The sequence below is a fragment of the Apis cerana genome, linkage group LG1, assembly GCF_029169275.1.
Source record: "Apis cerana isolate GH-2021 linkage group LG1, AcerK_1.0, whole genome shotgun sequence".
Classification (NCBI taxonomy): domain Eukaryota; kingdom Metazoa; phylum Arthropoda; class Insecta; order Hymenoptera; family Apidae; genus Apis; species Apis cerana.
The window spans coordinates 9276265-9282264 of NC_083852.1; the positions used below are offsets into that span (position 1 = coordinate 9276265).

Below are 6000 nucleotides of genomic sequence, written 5' to 3' on the forward strand. Positions count from 1 at the left end.
CTGACAATTGAATCCACGTGAAATCGATCCATCCCGTTAGATCTTCAATTTCATGCGATTATACATCTTCCGGAAATCCTTGGATTTCGATTGCGCCCTTCACGTTGACACGTTTGTCAAACTCGACTCTATTCCTGTACAGGTTCGATGGAAATTGAACGGACGGCTTACGAGCTCCGTCCGCTGTACCCAGTCGTTTACATGCTAGACTGGGAATAAGATGGATCACCGATCGTGTAAACCATTATTCGACATTGCGTGGAATCGATTATCGAAATAATCATGGTCACGTCCACTGTCTCTGTCACACGTGCGTTTCAGATCATCTTTTCAAATTATTGACAGAATTTCTAGACACGTCTCTCCGTGTATATCCGTCAATGAGAACATAAATGTTAGAAATTTGTTATCTGTTTGTTTAATTTATATATCACAACATTTTCACTCGAAACAATTCATGCTATTTTTATCTATTCTTCATTATTTTGTTGTTATATCGCCTTTTGAACATGGGCAAAACTTTAAACGTCATAAATCATAAATACGCGTAAATGTCTACTGTAGGTTTATTCAATATCATTTTTGAATTGTAACAATGAAAAAAAGTATAAAAGAATCTATCCGGAATTCAAAAACTTTAAACTTCAAGATTGATGGTCCAGAATTCTGCACTCATATTCAAAATGATCTTTTGCCCATTTTTCGTTACTTTTTTCTCATATATAGATCTGTAGTATTTTTAGACGATCACCAAATATTCAAATATTAATAGTGACTAATGTAGTTTAATTTTGATATTGTGTATAATAAATATTTTATTATTAATTGATATTAATGGTTATTAGTAGTTCTAATAACTATTACCTACTATTATACTAATATTAAATATATATACCTAATAATACCTAACGTAATTTAAGTTGGTATTAATTTTAGTTGGTATTGTTTTTATTACCAGTTAATTAGTATCGATATTTATTGGACATTAGGGGAATTCACACTTTAATACAAGTTCCAAACTACCATCATACGATCACCTATTCATATATTAAAACTATTTGACAACTCAACTTTAGTTGTTATTCTTGTTATTAATATTATTAATTGGCATCTATTACAATCTATTAAAATATTGCAGTTCAAATATATCATCGATAATTCATAATATTCTCAAATGATTATTCATTTAAAAATCATTCATCACTAATGGCTGACGTAACTGAGCTATTTACAATAAAAGTAGAATCAATAAATCAGTACGTTGTAAAGTTCATTCTCAGTTTTAAAAATGTAGCTTTTTGAACTTTCTTTTTTTCACAAAACTTATAATAACTTTTATTGAAATCGATTTCGTTTAAAGAATCTAGGTAAATTAGCGAGGCTCGCGTGTCATAGAATCGACCAATTCACGCTGGAATCATTTTTCAGAACGCTACGTGACATTAAATTTTGTCGACTTCCTTCGAGAGGATGCGAGAGAAATATAAGGCGAGATTGTAATGACTGACACTTTGCAACGACGCGAGAGAACATGGCTTTCTCGATTCGTATCGTTTGAATTTATCAAAAATAATGGTTGTATATTTGGTAATTTTAGATAAAACCTATTGATTCCAATTGTATTTAAATTCCGTTCCATTTAAAAAGACTTTAGATCATCAATTATTATCATATAAATAGCTTATTTGTGAATATTGTATGTTTTTTTTTTACTTTTAGAGAAAAATAAGTTTAAAGATTAATAATTGATTCGCGAATATAAAATAACTAAAATATTATTTTTAATAAATGTAATTTTTTATAAAACAATCAAGAATTACTTTGTTGCATATGAGAATTCAAATTTTATAAAAAAATCAATATACAATATTTGAACAGTAAGCCACCAATAAGAAATAAATTAAAAATATAAAGTAAAATATTAAAATTACCCAGTAAAAATTTTCATTTGCAAAGAAATTTAAGATATGACTTCATTAACCCTCTTAATTTTATAGATCCCTTATATATATTCATATCTACATACGTACATATATATATAGAATATTATCGTATTCATATGCTAAGCTTGAAAAATCGCAAGTCAGCACTATGAACGAAAATATAGCTTAATCTTTTACTCCCTTTTCATTTTTGTAATTAATCGACTTTTTGAAATGCCCTTTAGTGAGACTTTGTAATTTATCAAAATTAATAATTTCTTTCTTAATTACAAAACGTTCGTTATTTATAAAATATGATTTTTGAAAAAAAAAACAAATTCAAACAGATATCTTCTCCGATTAAAATTTATATTCAGAAAAAAAAAACCGGTCAACGAGTCTTTAAAGATAAAAATCCGACGTTAATCGGTCGCAAGAGAAAGTCCTTCATGCATAAAATCGTTCAAAAAAAAAAGGACGCAAGAGAGTAGCGTAAGAAGGTACGACTCTCGACGAAGAGACGCAGACCCATTCTCAGAGCGGTAACCTCGAACCTCGCGAGCGAGCGTCGTACCTTTGTTAAAGGGACAATTAACATTCTGCATAAAATAGAAAGCTGGTGCAACGGTGTGTCACGAATATTAAGAAAACGCTGAATGATTCGCGGTCTGTAACATACTCTTGATTTACATTTATCTAACCAAAAAGCAGGGTCCATCGTCCGCCGATTCTATCTCTCCGTTTTCACCTTCCATGTTTATGCGACAAATTGCTTCTGAACCGGTCTGAAATGGAATTCTGTTTGCGGATGTTCTCGAATCAACGCGAGAAACTTTATATCTCGAGGATACGGCCATTATCGAGGAAGAGGAAATTGTCGGTTTTGTTTTTAGGAAACTTGGCCCAAAAGTCTATCCAAATCTAATTCCACGGTGATCTCGAACGAACGTCGAACGTAGAGGAAGATTGAATTCAGTGGTGTGCGCAAGTATCGAACAAAAATGTTCGTTCATCGCTATTCGTTCGGACGAAGGAATTTTAATGAAATTGCTTTCCGGAATAAATCGATTTTAATGAATTTGAACTTCGAAGTTTCTTTCGAGCTTTGATGAACGTTAATTCTCAGACCGCGAATTCACGCAAATAATCAAGATATCCGTATTCAATATCACCTATGCAAAGGTTTGTATCGATTATCGAACGACCCGGCCTATGCTTACAATGGACTTTTATGGGCTGCCGATAGACCCGCCATTCATAATAACATGCTTCTGCCTCCGATGACTTCCTTCTGTACGCTTTCTCGATGATAAGACAAAGACTTCGTTGCAAGCTCGGCATACTTTGTTCCGTTCTTCTATTTTGGTCTTTTTGTAAGTTGCAAGTTGGAGTATCGGAAAATATATTTTCGATAAAAAATAAGTTTAAGCGATGTTAACTAATCATTTGGAGATTATTTAAAATTTTTTTAAATTTCGAAAAATTTTTAATTGAGGTTAAGATAGCTTAAGATTAAAAGCTTAAAGATCATAACTAGCTTAATTTTTTTTTGAATTATTTAAAAAAGTTTGAAAATTTGCATTTTTTCTCCTTTGACAATGATGAATAAATTACGAATATTTATAAGAAAGTAATAATAAGATAAATTAATATTAATATTGCTTTTTCAAAATAACAATTCTATCTACAAATTTGTATCAATCTTGAAAGCAAATCTTGAAATCCAAATCAAGTCGAAAATTTATTATTATCTATTTAAAACTATTAATTATTAAATTTGAAATCTTTTTTCAATCCAAAAAAAAACTATTTTCTCGAACTTGTAACTTATTCTCCTCCATAGCATTCACATGAATAAAATTTTCTCCGATTCACCTACACCAAAATTCCAAAGAATATTCAATCTCGGGGACAAAATCAAGGAAAACGTACAAAAGAAAATTTGAAATCAAATAGTCGCTCCAACTTCTCCATCAGAGAAGTCCTCAACGGTCACATCACTTTGGACAATCGAAACTTTCCTTATTGCTCGAGAAGGTTATTATGAAAATCTCGACGCGGAAAGTCCCTGTGGTGAACAAGTAGGTATCCAATTTACGTGACACGTGTCCATAGGGATACTCTTGATTCGAGTTTCAACAGGATAAAGGATTAAATTTACAGTCGACTGCCATGGATTCATTGAATGCAATCCTGGCTTGATGGCGTGCTCTTTGACGAGGTAGTGAGTTTTTGATGGGACGGTCGGTCGTTAGACGAGTTTTCGAGGTTTTTATTTATGTTGGCGCGTGCTCACGAACCGCATCAACGTTCGCCACGTCTTTCCGCCTGTTTCTGAATGCTACCACATACGTCATAATTATCACGAGTTAAGATGAACATTTTTCCTTTCTCTCTTTCTCTTTCCTACCAGACACCGTTCAGGAAACTAATTAGCTACCGCATAACGAGCGTCCCACGAACAAAAAGAAGTCACGTAATTAGTCGCAGCTAAGAACTCGAGTTGATATCGATCCTTAGATGAAAGATGCACGGATACTAGACGAATATCGTAACACGTGTATTGAATATGAAGATCGTTACAAAGGATTTTCAAGACATAAGAGTTTTGGTTTAAATGATATCGATTTTCGAATGAAAGATAAATAAAAACTGTACGAATATTTTCAAATACTCTATTAAGAGATCGATTTAAAAGAAAAAAAATGTTTTTAACTATCGAGAAAACAATCTGTAAAATAAATCTTCTAAAATAATTTAATAATATCTCAATTATATGAATCAAATAATTTTAAAACATATTTATATTAAATTATTAATATATAAAATCAGTATGTACATTCTATAATTATGTTCGAACTATTAGAATGTCCAATATTATTTTACACATCATAACAAGAAAATTTTGTTTATTGACAAACTGCATTAATAAAAGAAAAAAAAAATTCTGAATGAAAAAAAGAATTCCTATCAAATCTTTTAATCTTTGAACTTGTTTTCAATATCAGAATTTCCTAAACGAACAAGATATTCTATCTTTAAAATTTCTCAAGTTTCCCGCGCAAACAAACTTCCTCATGAATGAAAACTTCGAACTTTCCTAACAGCTTGTTGAATTATATTCATCCTATTAATTCACGAAAGGAAAGCACGTGTTAACGTTTAAACTTAACGCATGTAAAGAACAATGAAAACTCTCTCGAAGAAAAAACTTTCTTTCTATTCTTTCTCAGCCAACTAGACACAATAGATTCTCTAAACACGCGAAACTTTCGTAGTCACAAAACAATTCTCGAAGAAACAAAATTACAATGTAATCCAAAACATGCAAATATAGTGAATTTTTTTTTTTTATTATTTCTTTCTCAAAAACTTACCGAAAACAATTCACTGTTCACGTTTCCAAATGTTTTATCACAATATCGTGGAGGCGATATATGTTCCCTAAACACAACAACATAACTCACAACTCGTGCACCACGGTCGGCTGCCGACTGACTGCTTTCAGTTTGAAAGCTCGCAAGTCTTAGAAGCGACCTCTGCCACCACCACGTGCTTTCCATGGATCCGCCGCCATCACAGCGCCGCGAACGGTGATCCTACGAATCTCTCATTGTCCTGGAAAATCTTCGTAAGCTCCAGCTTTCTGTGCCGCAACATTCGATCCAAGCAGCTTGATATCAGTCCGATGATTAACGCGCCTGTTGGAAACTACAAATAAAAGAGGGCTTTGTCGTTGCAGCTATGATAATCCGTTTGCAGTTGCAAGTTGTATTCATCGCGGCAACCTATAGGAATTTACGACTAATACTATGTACACTTATTTAGTTTTTTCTTTGATTCTTTGATTCTGTGTTAACCGAGTTTCTTCTATGTTTAAAGTTCCTATGTACATTGGATATTGAATTTTTAATGAATGAAATTGGAAGAAGAAAATTTTGTATCGTTTTGATGAATGGTAATACGTGTAATATATTTTTAATACTTAAGATATTTAAAAATTAAATTGGTTGATTTTATTTTTTATTTTTTTCTTTTTAAGTTTCAAAAGTCATATGATTTATCATCAACTTGATTT

General features: G+C 31.9%; 1 protein-coding gene across 1 annotated transcript in view; it reads right to left on the reverse strand.

The window, feature by feature from the left end:
• LOC108002577 (zwei Ig domain protein zig-8-like) overlaps nucleotides 1-5779 on the reverse strand; it is an 85110-nt gene extending 79331 nt beyond the window's left edge. Inside the window, exon 1 of the mRNA XM_017064335.3 lies at nucleotides 5300-5779. The gene's annotated coding sequence lies outside the window, so the exon portion shown is untranslated. The remainder of the gene's footprint in view (nucleotides 1-5299) is intronic.
• Between the last annotated feature and the right edge of the window lie 221 nt (nucleotides 5780-6000).